This window comes from Alosa pseudoharengus, unplaced genomic scaffold (assembly GCF_046254945.1).
Source record: "Alosa pseudoharengus isolate Yale_2024_CS ecotype anadromous, Long Island Sound unplaced genomic scaffold, YU_APseudo_1.1 YU_APseudo_1.1_scf_1, whole genome shotgun sequence".
Classification (NCBI taxonomy): Eukaryota; Metazoa; Chordata; class Actinopteri; order Clupeiformes; family Clupeidae; genus Alosa; species Alosa pseudoharengus.
In genome coordinates, this window is record NW_027468564.1 from 12,902,016 (window position 1) to 12,928,254 (window position 26,239).

The window sequence follows — 26,239 nt, forward strand, 5'->3', positions numbered from 1 at the left end:
TACCATCCCTGACCATTGCGAGTACCATCAAAGTAACGAATCAGAACATTCGAGATATTGTTCATATTTCCATTTGTTGCCTCATCCGCATTTAATGAAAACATGGTAATTTTGAGTTTTACAGACAACTCAGTTTTCCAATGAGCAGCAATACTGTGTGTGCTCATGCAGGAGGTCTGCGCATTTGACAATGACAATCTGGAGAGGGCGCTTTTGTCTTCAGCAACAGATTGTATAAGGTTGACAAGAGGTTGCGATATGGTGAGGGACAGGTCGTGTTGCGCTATGAAAGAACATGCATAGCCTACTTTCTGAGCAAAAACGGTCAGCCAGCCATAGATAAACGTAGCCTACCTCTGTCGTGGTGGCTAGTTGCACCAGGTAGGGAAGATGTCCTTAAGTGCACGAACGTTAACCTTGGCGGTCTTCTGATTGGTGGCGTGCTAAAACGTTTTCCTATTGCATCCATAAACAATTTTCTTGCAGCAAACCGCCTAAAAGCAAACCTGGCACTTTAATTTCTTTACACCATGGCTTGCTAGTTCTCCCCCGTTTTCAACAGCCGCCCATCTCCATTATTTTTTTTAACTTATAACACCTGTGCCTTCCTTTAGCAACAACGCATCCATGACCGCTAGTGGCCTTGCCAAATAGACGCACACAAATCATGACGCTAATATGCGAGGTTATGGTAGGCCTACTGGTTATGGTTTTGTGCTATAAATTAATAATATTTTATAGCGAAGTTTTAAGTTGACTATTTTAATTGCATGGTTATTTTTTGTCAACATACACTTACAACCTACTGTCGTTAAAAGAGGCCTAAGCAAAATAGGCTACAAGGCATGTCTATGTGTCACAAGCACGACTGACCCCCTTACTCAACAGGTCGTGATGATGACAATATTATTATTATTTTATGTTAACACGCTCAGTCAAAACCTTCCGTCGCAAATTGTGAAAAACAAATTGTTGTACAAGTCATAACAGACGGGATAATAATTTGCATAGGCTACGGGTTATATTGCGTCGCTTTACACATAATGCTAGTTGCATTGATTAAAAACTGTAACAATAATAAGTTAAACGGATTGGCCAACCTCATCAGCTGTCTCGATTGTGTCACTACAACTTTTAGACCGTTAGTCCTCCAGACGTGTTTTCTTTTTTTTTAAAGCAAACGCCCCAGGCCAATGAGACAAGCGTAGCTACAACATAAACAAAGCGAAACTCATGGCTGACGTAGCAGCTATCTTCTTGAGCGGTCACTGATTGACACAGAAAGTTCTCAAGAACACTATTAGGTCTTTAAACATTTACCATCACACACATTAATTCATAATATTAGTTGCCTTAAAAAAAGGAAAAGAAAAGGTGGTAGCCCCCCCACCCCTCCTATTTTTTTTCTCATCGGATCTGCATCGATCTCAAATATGGCATTTCTAAAATCAAATTGACGGAAATCCGTCGTAGGACGGAGAACTTTAATCAGTGCTGGCTGCTATCAATGTGGAGGAAATAAGGAATGCATTGGGAAATAAGGAATGTTTTGGGAAATAGGGAAATAAGGAATGTATTGGGAAATAAGGAATGTTTGTTTTGGTAAATAAAGAAATGTATTGTAAATGTCTGTTGATTGTGGTTTACCTGTTTGTTGGCAGAGAAATCGACACGTCTGGCGTGATTCCTGCCTGCTTGTTATTTTTCATTTTTTGTGCTTCAGAACAAAATGGTAAAATCAAGGTCAGTTGTGGTGTCCATCATCATACACAATGCAGAGGGATCGAGGGAATTTCCCAAAATGTTGGCGTGTTGCTCCTTTAGGAGTAGAATTACATTAATCTGAGGAGTTGAGCTTTGCTTTAGCAATGAAATTGTTTACTCCATTGTGGTTATGGAGCACAGAGGCATGTCAAAATAAATCACTGTTTTTCAAACCACTGAGATTCAACCTCACCCCAAGTTTGTTTATTAATTTCAAGACAACAATACAAAAGCTTAAGAATATATGTATAAAAATAAATGTCCAATGTCCATATTTTGCTTACATACACAAAATAAAATAAACAACAACAAATCAAACCAAAACACAACACAACACAACACAACACAACACAACACAACACAACATAACCCGCCACAGTCAGTAATGAGGATTAAATACAAAAACACACACATATACGTTATCCAAATTCAGCAAAATCTCACAATAGGTAGTTACCCCAACAGGGCATAAAATACAACATATTTCTAGGTCTAGGCCAGTCTAGACTTAGTCAGGAATATGTGAGAAACTAGTACTCTCAAAATAAAGAAAAAATGGGCCCCATACCATACCAACATTTTTGAGAAGAACTCCTTGTAGAAAGTCTGATTTTTTCCAATTGAGGGAAATAAAGAACATCTGTCGACCAGCGTGCGACCACTGAGATTCACTCAGGGATTCACTTGAAGGCATGACATAACATATGAATTAGATTGGCTGGGGTTTCAAACCACTGAGATTCACTCAGGGATTCACTTGAAGGCATGACATAACATATGAATTAAATTGGCTGGGGTTTTTAAACCACTGAGATTCACTCAGGGATTCACATGTAAGCCAAAAGTCGCTCCAGTGCTGGACAACATCACCAGTCACCGTTGTGCAGCGTCAAACAAGTAGTAACTGGGAATTGCAGCGTGGATATTGCCTTATTCAACTGGGAATTGCAGCGTGGATATTGCCTTATTCAACAAGTAGTAACTGGGAATTGCAGCGTGGATATTGCCTTATTCAACTTCGACTTCTTGCAGTAGTAACTGGGAATTGCAGCGTGGATATTGCCTTATTCAACTGGGAATTGCAGCGTGGATATTGCCTTATTCAAGTAGTAACTGGGAATTGCAGTGTGGATATTGCCTTATTCAACTTCGACTTCTTGCAGCGCTGCACAGCTCTGGCTGAATATTACAACACAAACATACATCACATCCAGATCTGCACAGTGCTGCAAGAAGTCAAAGTCGAGTATGGCAATGGGCTCTTTGCACGAAAGACTCTCAATGCGACCGCTTTGTTTCCTGTGGAGCCAGGTGTGTTTGAACCTGCTGCTATTGTTAATGTAATTAGTGTCTACACGGACCAGGTTGGGCGTTGCAACAGACCCGGATCTGGCTAAATGTGATGTGTGTTTGTGTTGTATAAGTATATATACTCTTTTGATGTTTGTGTTGTAAGATTCATCCAGATCTGTGCAGCCCTGCAAGAAGTTGGAGTCGAGTAAAGCAATATCCACGCTGCAATTCCCAGTTATTTACAAGGCAAATGGACAATCTACACAGAGTACTGCCACCTGGTGGAATGGAGGGAGAGTAAGGCAATGTCCACGCGCCCGCCATATTGCTGGGGGCAAAACACCTTACTGTCTATGGGCAAAACTTGCTGGCAATCAGAGACACCTGTCTGATTTACAGTCAGTCACATGTTTCTCCATTGGCCTCCAGTGATCGTTGCCCCTATGAATATGGCAGCGCTATTTACCTACGTTCTGGAGCCCAATACAGGAGCTAGCTTTCTAATATCTATGTTTGCCACTTACAAGGCAAATGGGACACAACATTAGGATGATGCTGTAGACTGCCACCTGGTGGAATGGATGGAGTAAAGAATTTCATAAACAACCAAGTGACTTCACATCACACCATGAGGTGGGAGTTGCACTGGTGTTGTTTGACTTTGACCTCTTGAGTGAAACTCTTGTCTAACCAACATGCTTCTCTCCTGTATGAACGTGCCGATGTACTTTTAGATTATTGGTTTGACAGAAACTTTTCCCACATTAAACACATTGATAAGGCCTCTCTCCTGTGTGAATATGTTGATGCACTCTGAGACTTCCCTTTCGACTAAAACTTTTCCCACATTGAGGACATTGAAAGGGTTTCTCTCCTGTGTGAATACGTTGATGCATTTTGAGACTTCCCTTTCGACTAAAACTCTTCCCACATTGAGGACATTGAAAGGGTTTCTCTACTGTGTGAATGCGTTGATGCATTTTGAGATGTACCTTTTGAGTGAAGCTCTTCCCACATTGAGTACATTGGTACGGCCTCTCTCCTGTGTGAATGCGCTGATGTACTTTGAGATCTGTCTTTTGAATGAAACTCTTCCCACACTGAGTGCATTGGAACGGCTTCTCTCCTGAGTGCATGAGTTGATGTCGTTTGAAAGTGGCCATATCATTGTAAGTCTTGCCACACTGAGTGCAATGGTATGGCCTCTCTCCTGTATGAGTGCGCTGGTGCAGTTTAAGGTTTCCCTTTTGACTGAAACTCTTGCCACATTGGGTACAGTGAAATGGCTTCTCTCCTGTGTGAGTGCGCTGGTGCAGTTTAAGGTTTCCCTTTTGAGTGAAGCTCTTGCCACATTGGGTACAGTGGTACGGTTTCTCTCCTGTGTGAATGCGCTTGTGATCATCGAGATGCTTACGTCGAATGAACCTCTTGCCACACTGAGAACAGCAGTATGGCTTCTTCCTTCTGTGCATGTTTGAAGGGGAGGGAGATGATCCTTTTCCTGTTTAAAATAAAAAGGAAGACGCAGTCACCTAAACAAATACTGGATTAGGTCATCTTAAAGTTCTGCTGCTGAAAAAAATTCTGCATTCTGTTGGGGGCTTTACTCTTAGACTTACAGGGATGCTACAAAGGGCACGTAGCTGAAGCATGATCCATTTGCGTAGCGCAAAAATAGTTTCAGAGGTCTACTACGTACACTCTCACCGCTGTCAAGACTAGTGTAGCCAGTTCCATTGATTACAGTGGAAGCTAATTGTTGCAGCTGACGCTATGGAACGTACTAACCGCCAATCAGGACTAGTGTAGCCAGTTCCATTGATTACATTGGAAGCTAATTGTTGCAGCTGACGCAATGGAACGCTTCAGTTACGTGCCTGTTGCATCCTCCATTCCATTTCAGCATTCCATTTACATTTCATTTAACACACACTTTCATCAAATAGAGTCAACCCTTTGCAGACGAACTGAGTTAAGGCGAGACACGGCAGGTGAAAACATCGTTTTTTCATGCACCGGTCAATTTCGAGATTTTGAGCTAGTATGTTACCTTAGCATGTATTCTATCACACTACTACAACAAAAAAGTCCGATTTACACATTTAGGTGTTTATTTCATTATATTGTGTTGTTGGGTATCACAAAACGGAATATAATACGAAAAAGCAGGTACTATTTCACAGCGTTTGAAGTGATTCTCCTTTCCCCCACAATGCATTGCATTACATCACCTTGGGGAGACTACAGACCAAAGCCCACCTTGAGACCCTTGAGAGTAACGAGAGAGGAGTAAAGACAGACGAGTAAGGGATTGTTCAGCAGTAGATAGCGCAGATTATAGATAAATAGATAGGCTATAGATAACCTAGATATGTATATAGACAGGTAGATAGATAGCTAGATAGCTAGATAGATCATGTCATATGCTGGTCACAGGGGAGCTCCTCGACCAGCGGCCAAAATGTACTCGCTTCCCTAGTTACTGCAGCTCTCCACCACAGTTTCCATCGGGACGGCACAGCCCACACAAGCACCTGCAAAACTGCGACTTGCCCATATTATCTCCCTCTTTGGTAAGCCGTACCCTGACGATGTCAATGGCAATCAATCAAGAGCAGTAGTTATCGAAAATATTCATGCTGAAGACACGACCAGCCTAATCGGCGGCGTTTAGAAGCTCAGTAACTGGGGTGGCTCATAGGTGGGACTAAAAAGTTAGCCCAGCTAGCTATCATGATGCTTCATATTCTGATCTTCTGACTAAGTTTGCCCGGTAGCCTACTTATCTGAACTAACAACATGATCACTATCGCTAGATATAAAGAAAATGTTGACTTTCATTCGGTGCTGTTCACTGACAGTAACAAAAAAAGTGTCTTAACGTTATAAGCATAATACATTGAACTGAATAGGTGCATTATGTAGCCTCATAACGAGGCCTCTCAAATTCAGAAAATTGCATTAAACTAAAATCGGAAGACATTGTTATCTTTGTTAGACCATAGGGTCGTTGTCATATAAATGCTGTAACGAAATTCGAAGTGTAAATATACAAACTTTATGTTGAAAGTGTAACCGCGACCGTTTCCCATAGGAATGAATGTAAAACCTACCCTCCAAAACGAGACCTCCCGAAATTCAGAAAAATTACTGAAGCGCAGATCAAGTAGTCCCCAAAGTGACGTCATCACCGAATTGCGTAAAAAAACCCCGCTAATGCTAAAAACAACAAAAAACGGGCATTTAACACCATTTGGAGACATTTTTAAAAATTATATACATATATTGAGTGCTTTATGTACCCATTAATCAACAGTGGTGGTTAACCTGCAACACAGGCTTTAAGACAGTGATTCTTAAACTAGGGGTCGCCAAAAACTTCCGTGGGGTCGCCAATTATTTTCTGTATTCAGTCTGAAATTATTATTAGGTGAAACAAAGGGAAATAATATTGGCCTTTTCTGCCTTTTTCTTATTTACACACAGTTAAGAGATCTGGTTCAGTCTATGGGCTACTGGTCCGCTGATATAAACAATGTAACTATCTGCTCCCACTATGCAAACTCAACTTGTTCCCGCTATTTTAAGTAAAACAAAACAAAAGACATAGGTAGCCTACTAGCCAAAATGGACAGATGGCTACTTAAAAAAATGAACAAAAGCTCGGAAGTGCCATCTACCAGTGCGTCTACTCCTCCGTGATCGTCAGATGGGACAAGTCTACAGGCCGGTGAGAATAAAAAAGAACAAACGGCGCGTCGGCTTTATCAGAAATAATTTCTATATTATATGCGTTCACTTGCCAAGTTAAAGATAACCTCGACCACGCACAATGTGTGATTTGCGGCGATGTTCTGGCGAATGAGAGCTTAAAACCGGTCAAAATGAAACGACATCGCAAAACACAGATGTCGGCTCAGCACCGTGGAGGAAAATCTCCGTGTCGCCGTATGCAGCATTCCTCCTATAATTAACTTGCTATGTTCACGGAAGCATGCCCACCCTTCCCATTGAAATTGTTAAAGAGAGTAAACCAGAAAAGGGAAATAAAAAAATATTGTTATTGTTATCGCCATAAATATAATTAATGTAACGTTGTAGGCCTAATGCTGCATGTGTATGTGTGTGTGCGTGCTTGTGTGTGCGCGCGCTACGCACATAGCGCTCTGATCTGATATGGCGGCAGCCTACACTTGTTTAATCGTGATTGTTTGGTTTTCTCGGTTCTTGTTCATATGGAGTAAATAAAACAAATGACTTTGCTTTCTAGTTTTTGCTTGATTTAGTTGTTAACGTTTGAGGGGGGTATTTGAGTAAGGACTTAGAATGGGTTTGGGGAAAGTGGGGTCGCCAGACCTCGCCATACTTTTTTGTGGGGTCGCCAGACAAAAAGTTTAAGAACCACTGCTTTAAGAGACGATATGCAAGACACATTTACATTTACTCATTTGGCAGATGCATTTATCCAAAGCGACTTACAGCCATGGAATTAACATTTAAGCATTTTAACTTAAGGCCCAAGCTGTTATTTACATTCATTTTTTTTATTTCCCTCACTGCTTATTTTTTTTATTTCCCTCACTGCTTCCCGAGCACCGCTGTAGCAGGAAGCTCACTGTGTCGGGATTAGTGTGTGCTTCACCTCACTGTGTGTTCACTGTGTGCTGAGTGTGTTTCACTAATTCACGGATTGGGATAAATGCAGAGACCAAATTTCCCTCACGGGATCAAAAGAGTTTATATACTTATACTTATAAGCTACAAAGATATCACTACATCAGTAGAATAACATTTAACACTCTGCTCTTAGAAAACCACACGGGTGACTAGGTCAAGGGACGAATCGCTTGGGACAAATGTATAAGTACAGTACAGATTTTTATGTAGAAAATAGATTTTTATGTATCTGTACTGTAATGTAAATACTTTTGCCATGACGAGATTAAACACATTAAACTTTAAAAAAATTTCGACAATGAAGTTGAACTATCATGTCAGCTTTAATCTTGACATTTCGTCTTTATTCTCAACATTCAAAACTAGTTAGTATTGTTACTAAACCCGATTCTGAGAACGTGGCAAAGTTATATTTTAACCAAGGAGCCAAATTAAAATTATGCCAGTGAGCTAGCTTGCCCCTACGTTCAGTATTCCCAGCTAAATTCCAGGCAGGGTTTGTTTTTTGTTCTATATATTCAATGCCCTCAAACCCTTTTTTTAGGCTTTTGAGCATTTATTTTAACAAATGCTATGGAAAACATAATGAATTTCATATCATCCACATATCCTTATGCACAGTGCAGAACAACGCTACTAAGTTAGCTAAAAGCGGTGAGGTTCAAGCAAGCCTCACGGGCTGGCCTTAAAGCAGTGGTTCTCAAACTTTTTCTTTCATTCCCCACTTTGATCAAGGGGGCATTTTCGAGCCTCACCTGTCCCTCATCGCCCTAAGAAAGTGGTAGGTCTGTTGTATAAAATTATCCTATGGGTTGTAGACATCATGATGAGAGAACGAGTTTGAAACTGTAAAGCATGTATTCATATAACCTTAATCATAATCAAGTAATACACTGAAGTTATTCCTAACAATAATACTTTTATAACATTTTAAATAACAAGTTTAACTAATACTATTAACGTACTGAAGCTATTCTACCAGAATTCCCCCTACGTGCGCTCTGTATCCCTATGTCTCTTTTTGCTGCTCTGTGTCTCATGCTGCCTTAGCCTGGGCCTTTTGAAGAAACCAATGTCGGCCTTGAAGCTGCAAGATAACACGTACACAGGGCGAGCTCTACTCATAACAACCAGTAGGAGAATGCAGGGTGGCGGACGATATTTAACCCATGCACAATGTATGACCTGTGATCACTCTATACTGTACACCCCTGAACTTTCCGTAAACTTAAGGTGAAAAGTTTGTGGTAGTGTTGTGTCAGCATTTTGGTGGGGTATAAGTAAGAGAGTTCTACCTTTGTTCGGGAGTGCGATCGTGCGATCCACTCAGGCTTTGCGCTATGTAGTCATTAAAGGAATTTTTGCACGGAACTCTGCCGAACTTTTGCGCCTTCTTTTTGGGACAAGTTTTTGACTTCAGCACATACATAATGGTGTATTTTTGTTACGTTGTAGGCAAGATGTTTGGACTTAATTTCTGGCCCGAGTCTCAATATCTGCCACGACAGGTCAATCTTAAAATGGTCAAATTTATTGAAATAATGACAAGCTCTAAATATATCCTTTTCAGCAGAGTTAAAATCAGCTGGTGCTGCAGATATAATAATAAATGAATACATAATGTGCCATTGTAAATTAAACACACATATTTCCGTTTTCCAGCAACATATTAGGAAGCATAGGCCAATATTTTACAGCATTGTACAATATATTAAATGAAATACCAACATGCTGCATTAAATGGATCCATAATCCAGTCATACTGAGCACTGCTGGTTGGGAAATATTTTTGAAATAAACTTTGCAGGGATGTGATGTAGGCCTAGGCTACTGTTTAATACATGGGATCATAAGAGTGGCTCCCGAATCAGATGTTTTAGCGATTTCACTCAGATTCTCAAAGGCATAATACTGTGGCGATCGAGGCGCCTGTCCCATAACTCAAGTTTTTTGGTGAATGCAGTAATCTTATCTGCTAGGTGAGTAGGTGCTTGTCTTTGCCTTGTAACTGGAGATTGAACGCATTGAGCTTTCCAAATACATCGCTAAAATAGGCCAGCTTGGTCAAGAAATGTTCATTAGTGAACATGCTTGCAGATTCAAACATGCGCTCTTCCTCCAAGAAGAGGCAACTCAGAGCTCAAACACGTTCGACAGCACTTTACCTCGGGAAAGCCACCTTGCCTCGCTGTGAAACAGTACAGTCTTTTAGTCAGCTCCCATCTCCTCGCAAAGTGCGGAGAATTCAAAATCATTCATCATTCAAAATCTCATTCAGGTCGGGACTAACTAAGCTGCCTTGACACGAGCGCTTTCCTATGAATAACACAGAGTGCGTCCATTGCGCATCGGGTGCTACTTGGGCCTAGGCTACAGCTAAACACATAAATACAAAAAACTCCTGTTTTTCATGTCAGTTCGCGGCCCACCTGGCATGTCTCCGCAACCCATAGTTTGAGAAAAAGTGACAGGCACTCAATTCGACTTGCACTGCACCAACACGTAATGTGTATGTGTATGTACGGAAGTGTAATGACATGAAAGATAAGTCTATATAATTTATTTACTATATATAGTAATAGTTTAGCTCACAGGTGAGATGTGGCATATGATTTATTTTCAATTAATTGTAAATTGTAAAATTGTAAATGTTTTCATTTTTATTTCATTTCAATTTCTAATAATAATGTAAGTAATAATTACTAATAATGTGAATGAAAAAGGTGAAAGAAAAGTATGAATTATCCTGTCTATAATGTGACCAGTTCAAGTAGCCTACTGCAATAATCATACTTCATTCACGTTTCCCAATGTGTGTGTGTGTGTGTGTGTGTCTGTATGTGTCTGTGTGTGAATGTTGCTCTTTCCTCAGCACTACCTACCTGAATGACTGTATTCTCCATACTCATCATCATCTTCTTCACCATCTTCATCATCATCTTCATCTTCAGAGACTGGCGCCTCCAGCAGCCTCTGACCGTCAGACGAGACCATCGGAGTCTGAGACGAGACCTTTATTAGTTTGTCTGACCATATTTATGAGTTTGTCTGATGATGTGGGGTTGATACCCATTAGCATGACATGGTTTTATGAAATGAGTTTAGAGGTGTAACAGCATTGCCTTGTCAAATCAAATGGGTTAGCCCATATATTAGCATTAGCATGTCAAATCAAATGGGTTAGCCGTTATATTAGCATTAGCATGTCAGATCAAATGGGTTAGCAGTATTAGCATTATCCTGTCAGATCTAATGGGCTAGCAGTAATATTAGCATTAGCATGTTAGATCAAATGGGTTAGCAGTTATAATAGCATTAGCATGTCAGAATATGATATTATGCAAAATCCAATACAGTACCTGGATCTGTTCAAATTTAATGTCTGCAGTTGAAGGGACAGTATACTCTGTTCTGAGGTCAGCTCTCTCTAAAGCAGAAATAGAGGAGATTTATATTCACACCAATTCATTTAGCAGAAACTCTCAGAATCAATAGATTTGTCAAACACAAAATCATCAAGAACATTGTTTTAACAAGGGATTTTGAGTTTAAATGTCAGGCAAAGTCAAAAGTCACTAACTGGTTCAGAAATAATTGTTTTAAAGCAGCACTAAAGAAGATCTGTTATCAGGGTCCCCCTAGAGTTGAGAAGCGCAATGATAAACTAACGAAATATGTGCATAGCAAATCTTTTCCATTTAGATTTGAAAGAGATATCTCAATTCCTGTAGCATAAGCAGATTTTTTTCCATTAAGATTGCAGCAGTCTGTAGAAAGAGATCTCTCAAATCCTGTAGCATAACAGCTCTTTTTCATATAGATTTCAGAAGGGGGGCACAGAAAGTTGAAAGTGATCGCTAGATTGCTGTGATTGTGATTGTTTGTGATTGCTAGATCATGTTTTTAGACATGTTATGTTAGGATTCCTTTAAGGAAGAATATTAAATACTGGTTCAACTCAGAACAAAACCAACTGAAAGTGTGTGTGTGTGTGTGTGTGTGTGAGTGTGTGTGTGTGAGTGTGTGTGTGTTCCTCTCCACAACTCCTTACCATACTGGCTGCACTCCTCATATCCATGAACAGCATTTTCTTCTTTAATCCCAGAGACTGAAATCTCCAGCAGCCTCTGGTCGCTAGGAGAGAGCGGTGGATTCTGATCATCAGGCGAGACCAGCTGTTCTGACCAGACCATTGGCTCCTCAGCTGCTGTCAGCTGATCTGATTGGACAAGAGGGCTGGGACTCCTGATTTGCTGCTAAACACATGAGAGACGTTGTGTTTGAGATGAATGTGTTTGAACATGTAAATGTTTGTATGTATGTGTGTGTGTGTAACTGTGTACATGAGTGTGCGTGTTTGCATGTTTGTGTGTGTAACTTTGAATTCAGTATGTGTGTGTGTGTGTTTGCATGCTTTTGTGTGTAACAGTGTATATGAGTATGTGTGTTTGTATGTCTGTCCGTATGTTTGAGTGTATGTGCGTGTGACCAATGAAGGGGAGACATAACCCAACGCTTCGTTGTCATGGACTACAGGTACAAACTACAGCCTGTGCGTTTTAAAATAGTCTTCAAATCGTAGTCTACACGACACAGTGAGTATTTATGTGTGTGTGTGTGTGTGTTTGTATGTACACTTGTGTGTGTAAGTGTGTTTGTATGTGTGTGTGTGTGTGTGTGTGTGTTAGTAAGTATGTTAAGTGTGTTTGTATGTTTGTGTTGTCATGGACTACAGGTACAAACTACAGCCTGTGCGTTTTAAAATAGTCTTCGAATCGTAGTCTACACGACACAGTGAGTATTTATGTGTGTGTGTGTGTGTGTTTGTATGTACGCTTGTGTGTGTAAGTGTGTTTGTATGTGTGTGTGTGTGTTAGTAAGTATGTTAAGTGTGTTTGTACAGCGGGGAAAATAAGTATTGGACACGTCAACATTTTTTTCAGTAAGTATACTTCCAATGTTTCACCAGACATTAGTATTAACTCAGATAATCCACTCATATAAAAGAATCCAAACATTAAAGTCCATAGGTAGAGTTATGTGTAATAAAGTGGAATGACACAGGAAAAAAGTATTGAACACGCCTGCTGAAATTTTTTAAATACTTTGTGGAAAAGCCTTTATTCGTAATGACAGCTTCAAGGCATTTCCTGTATGACGAAACTAATCAGTCACAGTATTCTGGTGTGAGTTTGGCCCATTCTTTTAAACAGATAGTCCTTTAATATTAAAGATTTCAGGGATCCCTCTTGTGAATGCTGATCTTTAGTTAACTTCCAAAACTGTTCAATTGAATTGAAGTCAGGGCCTTGATTTCCTTTCTCTGAAACCAATTGAGAGCTTCCTTTGCTGAATGGTTTGAATCATTGTCCTGCTGGAAGGTCTAGCCATGTCTCATCCTCATCATCCTGGTGGATGTAAAGATTCTCCCGGAACAAAATGACTCCATTCATCATTCCTTCAACTGTATGAAGTCTGCTAGTACCATGAGATGCAAAACAGCCCACACCATGATGCCACCACCTCCAAACCTCACTGTTGGTATGGTATTTTTAGGGTGCTGCACAGTGCCATTTCTCCTCCAAATATGGTGTGTAGTATGACATCAGAAAAGTTTAATTTTGCTCTTGCCTGACCAGAAAACATTCTCTCAGTATTTCATGGGATAGTCAAAATGTTGTGTAGCAAATGGCGGTGGAGTGCATTACCTATGATTTTCTCTGTAACAATTGTACCTGCTGCCTCCAAATCTTTCTGGAGCTTTCTCAGAGTGGTCCTTGGCTCTTCTGACTATCCTTCTGACTTCCTGGTCAGAAATCTTGCAAGGAGATCCTGTGCATGGCCAGTTGATGATGCAGTGATGTTTCTTCCACTTGCAGATAATGGCTCCAATACTGCTTACTGGATGATTCTGAAGTTTTTAAGTGCATCTGTAACCAGTTTCATTGATATGTTTTGCAACAATAAGTTTGCAAAGGTCTTGGGAGAGCTCTTTGCCTTTACCCATCATGAAATGTTTCTTGTGTGACACCTTGGTAACAAAAACCTTTTAATAGCTCATCAATATGTACTAACCCAGCTTATATCAATTTGCACAGACAGGAGGGATAATTTCTCTAACTACTTATAGATTCCAGTTTGTTCCTTATCATTCCTTGCCTTTGTGTACTGCTTTTTCTTAGCGTGTTCAATACTTTTTCCCTGTGCCATTCCACTTTTTTACTCATAACACTACTTTTAGACATTAATGTTTGGATTTTTATATATGTGTGGATTACCTAAGTTAATACTAATGTCCGGTGAAAATGTCATGCGAATAGCCTCACTGGAAGTATACTTACTGAAAAAAATGTTGACGTGTTCAATACTTATTTTCCCCGCTGTATGTTTGTGTTGTCATGGACTACAGGTACAAACTACAGCCTGTGCGTTTTAAAATAGTCTTCAAATCGTAGTCTACACGACTCATTGCTAAACTTATGCTAAAATGTATTGTCATAGTCAGTTACCTTGCTAACCCAAAAATAATGCACATTTTAGTAATATGACAACATTTACTTTTCTCTTATTTACCACAAAGCCTGATATAATGCAGCCTAAACCATGCAGACAGTAAATCAACGTCTCTCGGCCAATCAGAAACAAATACATAGTTCCGTAGAACCCCATTGTAGCTTATTCCAAGTAGGCAGTCGCTGGAGGTGGCAACCATAGAACGCCATGTTTTAAAGAATGTTGGCGGCCTGTGACAGAGCGCAGTGCGTCTGTCACTGGCAAAGGCGGCTTTCCCGCCGCAACGTGAACAATGACTTTACAAACATTTGCACAGACTGCGCTATTAAATCATGTTGCGATGTTGATTTGTTTGATAACATGTTGTGAATGGTACAGACCTGAGGCATGTCAAGACGGAGGTTATCTCATGTCTCATGTATCTCATGTATTTACTGGTGTATCTCATGTCTCATGTATCTCATGTATTTACTGGTGTATCTCCTGTCTCATGTGCATCTCATATCTCATGTATCTCGTGTGTTTACTGGTGTATCATGTATTTACTGGTGTATGTGTCTGTATTTCAGTTTCACACTATTCATCACATAAACGGTCAACTTCACCCTTGGTGGCCGGGACTTACTGTGTGGAGGTTGCTGGCTAGTTAATAAGAAAGTGTGCGTGTGTGTGTGTGTATGTGTGTGTGTGTGTGTGTGTGTGTGTACATCTCACATCTCACCTTGATCTGGCTCTCTCCCTGTGGCCACTTATTCCCTTCCTGAACCGTCCTGTTGGGAGGGGGGGTGGGGTGAGAATTTGTTTAATAAAAAAAAATTGAGAGAGATTGAAATAGAGTGCTCTATAATGAAAACAGAGTGAGTGTGCGTCACACGTGTGTGTGTGTCAGTGGCGGCCGGTGGTTAAAAAAATAACGGAGGAAGGAATGTCCGCTTGATTGGTGTTAGTGGCAATATGTGAATAGATGTAGGCCACCTACCCCGACACATTTATAGCAGCAGTACTATGTAGCATTTTAACTGGCAATGTTGTGCAATAAGTCACTTTGGATAATCGTGCTAAATTAATAAATGTAAATGTAAATAAATGTAAATTTAGGTCTGGGAAGTCAGGGAAGATATGTAGGTCTAGTTATGAAATACTGTTTTCCAGATGTGCAAAATTATGAAAAGTCTGGAGGTTTTGCTCAATGTAATACATTTGCAGAAAAGTCTTTAACACTAAAAATAGACACTTGTTTTATAAAACCATGTAACTATTTACCATTAAAAAATAGACCTTAAATGTGGTTATTTGTAACATGCTATTGTTTTTAAAGCCAAATCGCTATAATTTAAAGACAGGTTGTAAGCTAAGTGAGAATGTATACTCAAAAGGCAAATGTTACATAAGACGTCATTACAGGAATGCATCATGGTCTGAAACATTCATTAACAATGTTACCATCCAAAGATACAGTTAGTAACAATAACATATTAACAACAAGAACATTATTTAACAATTGTTTAGTTAAGGCATAACTTGGATGATTATAGCAACGCATAACTATCCAAAAATGTTTTAGCCTATCACCAAATGAACTGTCCACGTTTGTGACAGGCCAGCAGCTGTAGGCTATAGCTGATTGTTTTCTGTGCTAACGTTACCAGTTAGCCATTTGTCATACTATGTAGCATTCAGCAGCCTACACTAGCCTTACCATCTTTTTTTGGAATAGGAATTTTTGGAACTGGTCTTCCTGCTTTGATCCTAACCTTCGCACTGTATTTGAATGTATAAAAGATGGATATTGTCCTCTGATTCCATTGTACTGTTTAGTTCACGAGCAAAAAACAAGCTTTCCGTTCAACACAAGATTCTTAGCTGTATGACTGCAGATAACGTTCTTGCACCGTTGCCGCTAAAAACAGCACCCCCTATCGCAATTGAAAATTACTGTACGGAGGAGCTTCCTCCCTTGGCCATAGACCTCTGAAGTTCGCCTACAAAAAAGAACCAAAACGGCCATCTTTGCCCATATAAGGAGTTCCGGTTGTTAATTGAAGCTAACTCCCTATGGCAAGTTGCATTGCAAGTTAGCTCTAGGGTAGCAAGTCTAAGTGTGCCGCCTTCACATACCGGAGATCACAGTATCCACTCGAAGGCAGAGGACAAAAGTGTGTTCAGGAAAACGTCTGCATTTCAGACTTTTTCATCCCCACGAGAGTTTACAGGTGCGATAATTAAAAATCCCCATGTTATTTTCCCATAGGAAAAATCGCCAGATACCGGATGTCAAAGATGGCAGCTTTTTTGTAGGCGAACTTCAGAGGTCTATTGAAAACGACGTGATTCACGAGCCACTGGGGTCAGAGCCGTTTATAATGGACTTCAATGAGGGGCTTGAGGAGGAAGCTCCTCCATACAGTAATTTTCAATTGCGATAGGGGGTGCTGTTGGCATTTTGACCTAGGGGAACGATTTTGTTCATTCAAAGTGTTAAAAATAGTAATATTAACAGTAATTTATCAGATTAGTAATTCACTTTATATATATTTTTTTTTTTCTCTGAAATTTTAGGGAGGGTGTTCCTCCCTTTCCTCAATGAAGGAGCCTCCTCTGGTGTGTGTGTGTATGTGAGTATACCTATTACTTTGCTGGCTTTGCAGATGTTGCAGGTCCCTTAGCTCATTCTTCAGGAAAGCCACAGTCTGTATCGAAAAACACACACACACACACACACACACAGTATGGCAAGTAAATAAAAAAACAAATAATAAACAGCAAATCAGTGGACCTCTCCCAGTTCTACTGAGTAACCCCAACCAAACCCAGTTCTACTGAGTAACTCCACAAAGCCGGTTCGACTCAGTAACTCCAACCAACCCCAGTTCTACTGAGTAACTCCACAAACCCAGTTCTACTGAGTAACCCCAACCAAACCCAGTTCTACTGAGTAACTCCACAAACCCGGTTCTACTCAGTAACTCTACTTCAACCAAACCCAGTTCTACTGAGTAACTTTACTTCAATGAAACCCAGTTCTATAAGTCTATGCTGCAACCTAATGTGTAACTGTTATGATAGCAGGTGAATGTGTGTCTTCAGAGCTTAAAATTCATTTTTCAAAATGGGGGGGCAATTCCCCTCTTAGGTTATTCATGTAGGGGGGATTTACACAATTTGGGGGGGGGGGGGGGGGGGGGGGGGGTCGATTCTGATACCAAGTCAAGAATTGCGATTTCGATACTTCTTCGATACTTTTTAAAAAAGTTTGATTTTGGTGCCCCACCCTGACGTCATAAGTAATATATACTGTAGTGGGATCATTCACAACAGTGGACACCCTAGATTCTGCTTGACTCTCTCCACACACACACAAACACACACTGAAAATGATGGCTTATGTGATATGTTTCTATTTCATATATTTTTTAATTCATATAGAGTGTATTTAGTTAGTAATGTATTTTTTAATGTATAGCATTTTACTAGTAATTACTAGTAGCTAAACATATTTAGTAATTTGAATGCTTCATATTGACGTTTAAACTATAACACTTAGGCATATCTTTAATGTGGTGTGTAGGTCTAATTGAGTGCACATTGGTGATGAGTAGGTGTAATTGAGTGCCTGTCACTTTAAGAAAATACGTGAGAGTAATTAGCCTCCCTTCAGCCTGACGGTTTTAGGCTAGTCCCTAGTGAATAAAAGTTGTGCATATTGCATAAGGATATGTGTTATGCCATGGTTGCGTAGCCTATTTGCGTAAGCACAAAGTGGTTCTCTCTCTCTCTCTCTCTCTGTGTGTGTGTGTCTGCGTCTGCATGAGGCTATGTTCAATTCAACTCGGTAGTTGATCCGTCCGGTCAATAGCACCGCATTCACGCCACTTCATGATTATATTAACGTCATCAGACAGGCTGTAAAAGTGTATGCGGGAATTTCTCGCATTATGATGGCTAGAGTTGCGGGACTGCGGGATGCGCAATACCCGCAATCCCGCAGTGAAATTCAAGCCCTGGTCTTGATTGCATTGAAGTCTCTATAGCTGTGCCACACACACACACACACACACACACACACACACACACACACACACACACACACACACACACACACACACACACACTCACCTGGTTGGCCTGTGTCAGTGAGTTGTGTGTCTCCTTCAGGTGTTTCTGCAGTTCATCAATCTTCAGCTTCAGCTGCTTGTTTGACTCCACCTGCTCTGTCAGGCTCCGCCCAGTCTCCGCCTCCTTCTCTTCCAGACGACGAATCAACATGCAGAGCTCCTGGTTCTTAACCACTTCATGCTGATGAAGGCAGAGACTCATCAAACAGGGAAAACACACACACACACAGTCCAAAGACTGAAACACACATTCTTCATGAATAGCATGTCATGCTATTAGGGGTTTGCACCGACGTCACGTTCTGGCTGGTAACTATGGTAACCCAGCATGCGCGGCCATATTGGCGGTACTCGGTGAATGAAGTACAATGGAGTATTATGCACTTTGGATATCTTACGTGATTGTAGCGTGTCTAAACAACAGAAAAGCTCATCAAAATGCGTCTAAGATGCAAAGGCATATAGGGCAGGACTTGGACCACAAGAAAAGGCGCGATATTTCGAGAAATTACGGATTATTGGCAGCGCAGATCCATATGAGTTGGGTGAGGGAGACGAAGTACCAAGTTCAACCACAAGCGCCCCCCTTCCTCTGATAACTTCTGGCATTATTGTCCCTTCTCCCTGGTTTTTTAATAACGTTTGGAAGTCGATACCTACACCAGATGTTTTTCTCAGTCTGACCTATTGGTACAACCTAAAACACGGCAATAATTAACCATTTTCCTTGACGATGTTAGGGATTTACTTCAGTGCCTAATGCTTTCTAATGAGGCGAGTATCTCCAATATGGCGATGTCCAGATCTGATGACACGCCGTGCAAACCCCTAATTGAATAGCATTTCAATCATAGAGGAGCTCTCATGATTGCAAACCATAGTGATTCTGTAAGACTTGCTCAGACAGGTGCAGCCTAGGTGTCAACGCTCACGTGTGTGTGTGTGTGAGGCTAAACTATCCTGTGAGAATGGAAACAGAAATACTGGCAACATACAGAACACAAGGTTCACATTCTGTGTGTGTGTGTGTGCGCGTGTGTGCGTCTTACCTGTAATGCTAGTGTGATGCATTGGGTGGCCTTCTCCAAGTCGATGCAGGCTTGCTTGTGACTCATGTCCATATGCTGACCAATCTCATTCATCTACAAACACACACACACACAGGGCAGATCTATTATACAACACTATTGCTCCAAACCTAAATCACTACGATATTGTCTATGCAAAGGGTAATTATATACAAGCTATTTTTCTGGAATCTTCTTGATTCGTTTTACTCTTTGTGTACGTAAAATGGTTGATGTGATGTCTCAGTGAAAATCAAGCAGTGTTAGTTACAAATGTATAGGGGTTCACGGTTCCCAGGCTGGTAGCTGGTTAACTATTTGAGATTTGACAAGCGGTCTTGACCAAGCTGGACTGGAATTCAACGTGCCCCGAAAATCGAAGACTAAACGATGACTACAGAATATTTTGTCGGCTAGCGTGACACCGGTGACGAAAACCTGAAGGGTCACAACTCTTGCTCGCAGTAGCTTCTACTGACTTGTGACTTTGCACGTACTGGGGAATTAGAGCGTCTACTGCCTCAGACAAATATTGGCTGTTCACTGATGTCGGCTGGGTGTCATTTCATTCAACGCATAGATAGTGTATTTCCTTTAAACAATAAATCCAAACAGGAGCGCTACTCCCACCTTCGTGCCAACTCCTCGTAGCCTCCCGGAACCGGTGTGATTGGACGGGGACAAGCGCGAGGTCGAACTCTGCTGCATGTCGGAAAATATCTCTTAAATATTTACTTTAAACATATCTCCCGATGACAGAATTGAGAAATATGGCTTCAGACATAGATGAACACACATTTTCCTTACGAAATATCTAAGCATGAGCCGTTCACATCAACCAAGCTGCTCTTTTAAAACTGGCTGTGGGGTTTGTTTTGCTTTTCTTCTTCTACAGCTTTACAATGTTTAGTGGAGCATAGAAGTTTACCGCCCTCTACCGTGCAGGATGAAGTTGCATATACAGTGTATTTTTGTGAGTACAGCTGGGTCCTTGGTCCTCAAAATGCTTGTGCCAATGACGCACAGTTGCAAAGCTATTTATTAACAAAACTAGCTATTTCAAAACTACAGTCACACATTATTTTTTCGGAGGGATTGATTCTAAGAGACTGGATACGTTTTGTGTCCCTCTGTAGGCTATGAGATGTATATCTGTATGTTTAGAGATGTTTCACTGTTCTGCATGGCTGTGTCTATGTGTTCTTAGAGATAAGCGGGAATACTATGATTTTGCAGTGTTTCACTGTTCTGCATGGCTGTGTCTATAGATAAGCGAAATATTATGATTTTGCAGTATTTCACTGTCTCCATGGCTGCGTCAGTAGCTATCTGCTCCAGATTTCAGGTGGCCACTAATCAGAGCCTGATTCAGCCTGGAAGGATGCTGTGATGTTTGAACTGTGGGACTGATTGGATCGTTAATCAGCCGGGACTGATTTGGACTGATTTAATTGACTGCGACGAATGCGGGTGAGGTTTCCCAAAAAGTACACAAAGCTGCCATTATTGCCAATATAAGGATATTCGGGTGTTAATTGAGCTAACTACCTACAGTATGACAAGTTGCATTGCAAGCAGTGGCGTCAGCAGAACATTTTGACAGGGGTGGCCAGGGGAGGCCATTGCAAATCTAGGGGTGGCACGCCTAGGCTACCCATATCAGGGAAAGTAGCCTATGATGTGATCATGCTTCCTTAGCTTATATCTTAGGTCAGCCTTTATATTAGGGAAAAATACTTTGTGTCTGCATCCATGTCACCTGAAGCATGCTGGTAGAAATATCTATTCAAAAGCACAGTTGATCTGTACATGCCATGACCAACTTTTGATTAGATTCGGAAATCAAGTTCATTATTTTGGGCTGCATTAGAATTTCAGGCCAAAGTTGGATAACATGTAGAATTTTTGCTGCAATTTCAAAACCAGATTACTCGGGATCCGCTTACTGTACAGAGGAATGCTTCATATCCTCGTCTTCGGTAAGGTCTGCTGTTTATTTTGATATAGGCCTATGGTCTCCAATGGGTGTGGAGATAGACAAAGCGCTGTGTGCACAATGGAAATGATTAAATGCCATGTATATCCAATGGTCATTTTCTCACAAACCTTTTTAACACAACACCTAGCCGCTAACACCTAGCTGCTAATATCATGGGAAAGCTCAGGTTCTGCTCTTTCACGTGATATCTGTGCAATTTATGTGTGATATGTACTCCGTGAGCAATTCAACAGAGAATAATGGGTGTGAATTTGGACACATTTTGCGTCCGAGTTACCGAACATTTCTCAGGGCAGAGGTTTGTATTGAGATGTCTAACATGAGGGGTCAGCAATCTGTTGACTGATTAAGGAAGGAGTCTCTTTGCTTTCAGATGTTTTCCAGGTAGTGTACAAGTGAAGGGATAGACGAAAAAGGGTTTTAGAAAGAATTATTTTGTTGTATATCCACCCCTACCTCTTACCTCTATGGTCCAGTTATTCAAATTCACCCCTACTCTTACCTCTATGGTTCTGTTATTCAAAAGATCCACCCCTATACACTTACCTCTAAGGTCCTGTTATTCAAATTCATCCCTACTCTTACCTCTATGGTTCTGTTATTCAAAAGATCAACCCCTACTCTTACCTCTATGGTTCTGTTATTCAAAAGATCCACCCCTACTCTTACCTCTATGGTCCTGTTATTCAAATTCACCCCTACTCTTACCTCTATGGTTCTGTTATTTAAAAGATCCACCCCTACTTACCTCTATGGTTCTGTTATTCAAAAGATCCACCCCTATACTCTTACCTCTATGGTCCTGTTATTCAAATTCACCCCTACTCTTACCTCTATGGTTCTGTTATTCAAAAGATCTTGAATCCAGTTGGACATCCTGCAGCCTATGCCCATCTTATTTAACGTCTATGGTTCTGTTATTCAAAAGATCTTGAATCCAGTTGGACATCCTGCAGCCTATGCCCATCTTACCTCTATGGTTCTGTTATTCAAAAGATCTTGAATCCAGTTGGACATCCTGCAGCCTATGCCCATCTTATTTAACGTCATTTGTAAGGACCCCTGGGGCGTAGACTTTTACTGATGGTATTCTCACCGTTTATTTTGTTTTCTTTCACAGCATACATATAAATAAACATGGAAAACAACACCGTAAGAGCTTATGGCCTCATACGGGTCCTTAAAACTATGAAACTTTTCTTTTAGATGAGTTGTACTTTCCTTTACGCTATCTCACGTTGGCAGATACTAAAAACAAACTTGTGATGGCCCGTGTCAAAATAAAAATCCCTCCTCTTACTACATAAAGTAAGAGTCCTATTCATAAAACAATAATGAAACAAATAATATAAGCATGTCTAAACAGATGCATTTCTTAAAATAATGAACTCTTGTGGGGTCATTTACATCATTAAAAGCTCATCCTTCCACAACATGTCATACGCTTTTCAATATCAAATAATATAGCCAAAACAGATTCTTTGGTTCCACAACATGTCATACGCTTTTTCAATATCAAATAATATATAGCCAAAACAGATTCTTTAGTTCCACAACATGTCATACGCTTTTTCAATATCAAATAATATATAGCCAAAAAAGATTCAATACTTCCACAGCATGTCATACGCTTTTTCAATATCAAATAATATAGCCAAAACAGATTCTTTACTTCTACAACATGTCATATGCTTTTTCAATATCAAACAATATGTAGCCAAAAAAGATTCAATACTTCCGCAGCATGTTATACGCTTTTTCAATATCAAATAATATAGCCAAAACAGATTCTTTACTTCTACAACATGTCATATGCTTTTCAATATCAAATAATATAGCCAAAGCAGATTCTTTAGTTCCACAACATGTCATACGCTTTTTCAATGTCAAATAATATATAGCCAAAACAGAGTCTTTAGTTCCACAACATGTCATATGCTTTTCAATATCAAATAATATAGCCAAAACAGATTCTTTAGTTCCACAACATGTCATATGCTTTTCAATGTCAAATAATATAGCCAAAACAGATTCTTTAGTTCCACAACATGTCATATGCCAAAACAGATTCTTTACTTACTTGAGCTTTCCTGATTTCATTTTCTAAACAAATAATTGGGTCCATTTGTGACCATTATGAAATCCACTCTGGTGAGGGGAAAGCAGTCCTCTTGGCTTTTCTTCTCCGACTGACAAAGTTTAGTAGAGCATAAAAGTTTAGCGCCCTCTACCGTCCAGGATGAGAAGTTATTTATTTTGTCCTCTTGGTCTTTGCAGCCATAGATATATATATAAAATGGCTTGATGTCTTATGGCGGAGTCTCCAACGGCATCACCGGCGGCCATCTTGTCACAGACAAGCTATCTGGTGGGCTCTGTCAAAGATGATTGATTACGAAGATACTTCCTGAGAGGCCATTTCCTGTCCCCGGAAATGTATGCAAATAGGGTAGCAGTAGTACACGCCCCGCACTAGGGGGGGCCACTGTCCCCCATGTATGCAGTGATCGGGCTCCCTTTTTAACATTGAGGTCTATGGCAGAATCCAAGAATTTCCCAGAATTTGTCAAAGCATTATTTTTCTGAGCAATGGATGCACATTTTGGACACGGTATCATGATCTCCAAACCCTCCAACCCCATTTCAGGAGAATGTTGTGACAGTATGACCCTCCAGTCGGGAGAAAATCAACATTAATGAAGGTGTACACCAAGTTTGCTTTGTACTCTGGCTTCTGTCTGGCGTGGAACCGAGGCGTTCAAACGTCAGTCATACGTCAGTGACACGCCCCTGTGCAGGCGGGGACTGAACCAGAGCGTCTCTGACTGAACTCCACTTTGCCCTCATAGACATGAACTAGGACGACCCATGTTGCTACGCATTCATTATCTTTGGCTCTGTGGTACCTGATGGCTCTTCTTCTACTAAAGGCAGAACAATGCCCCCAGGCTATAACAATGACACCTTCAGGTCACTACCTGTCATTACAGTGCACCATTGAAACACAATGTTATGAGTTAGCGAGCTGACTGTGGCAAGATGGCCGCGAGGTGCGGACGTCCACCTCCATTGGCCAGCAGCGTGGACGAGACATCTAGCCATTCTATACATGTCCATGCTTGCAGCCCACTAAAATCCGTCGTCTCAAAAGGAAATACACTGTGCCACTGAAACTGTCAGTGGAATCAGAATGACGTGTGAGGGTGTGCTAGCTCTCCCGTCCTTTTCACACTGTATAGACCCTTTCAACAATAAAAACAAAAACAATGCTTAAACGTTCTATTTGGGGCCCAATCTACTTCCTCTGCATTAAGGTAACATATGGAATGTTAAAACGGAAGCCTTGTGGGGCCAACTATGATGCTGATAATGGAAATCTCTTGAAAGGGTCTATACACAAGTGATGCTCAAGCAGTGACCCTGGGAACTATGTTTTTAAATGTTCAGATGACACAGCCATCCTTAGCCTAGGTCTGAAAACGTCCAAAAAATGACCAAAGTGGGGTCAGCCCGTCCCCCAAACAAAAACAATACCTGTTAGCCTACCGCATCAAGACACATGTACATCAGAAATAGGAAACTTTGTGCAGTGGTGCGACGCTAACCATCTCATAACGTCTCTAAGACCAAGGAGATGGTCCTGGACCCTAGGTCTGTAGGGGACCACAGTCCTGTGGTCATACATGACACACGCATTAGTCAGGTGAGCTCATACAAGTACCTAGGAATCCACCTGGATAACACTTTTAGTTGGAAGGCACATGTTGAGAGTCTGCTCTCGAATACAGCAGAGATTATATTTCTTACGTAGACTCAGAGTGTTTGGTGTGGACTAGAGCATTATGTTTGTGTTCTATCAGGCTGTACTGGAGAGCCTGGTCAGGTGTGGGATGTCAGTGTGGTTCGGCAACCTCACTGTGCAGTTGAAAAACAAATGCAGCCGTCTGATCCACACGGCTATGAAGGTGATGGGAAGGAAGTAGTACCCGTCCCTATCCTACACACAGAGTACCCGTCTCTATCCTACACACAGAGTACCCGTCCCTTCAGTCTCTATATGACCAGTCTGTTCTTAGGCAAGCTCAGAGGATGTTGACTGACCCATCACATATCCTACACACAGAGTATGAATGTCTGCCCTCTGGTAGACGATAGAGAGTCCCACACTGTAAATTGAACTGCTTTTAAATTTGTGCCTACCTCCATCAAACTTTTAAACCAGGCCACCTGAGGCTGCAGTCACTGTGCAATGGTGCCATGGTGATAATGTTTGTGCTATGTATGTTTATGGGATGTGTGCCATGGTGGTAATGTTTGTGCTATGTACTTTTAGGGGATGTGTGCAATGGTGCCATGGTGATAATGTTTGTGCTATGTATGTTTATGGGATGTGTGCCATGGTGGTAATGTTTGTGCTATGTACTTTTAGGGGATGTGTGCAATGGTGCCATGGTGATAATGTTTGTGCTATGTATGTTTATGGGATGTGTGCAATGGTGCCATGGTGATGATTTTGTGCTATGTATGTTTATGGGATGTGTGCAATGGTGCCATGGTGATGTTTGTGCTATGTATGTTTATGGGATGTGTGCAATGGTGCCATGGTGATAATGTTTGTGCTATGTAGGTTTATGGGATGTGTGCAATGGTGCCATGGTGTTTATGTTATGTTTATGCTATGTATGTTTATGGGATGTGTGCAATGGTGGTAATGTTTGTGCTATGTATGTTTATGGGATGTGTGCAATGGTGGTAATGTTTGTGCTATGTATGTTTATGGGATGTGTGCAATGGTGCCATGGTGATTATGT

The 26,239-nt window shown here is 40.9% G+C and overlaps 1 pseudogene; it reads right to left on the reverse strand.

The window, feature by feature from the left end:
- Positions 1–1,938: 1,938 nt before the first annotated feature.
- Positions 1,939–20,298, reverse strand: LOC143136719 (uncharacterized; annotated as a pseudogene).
- Positions 20,299–26,239: the final 5,941 nt, after the last annotated feature.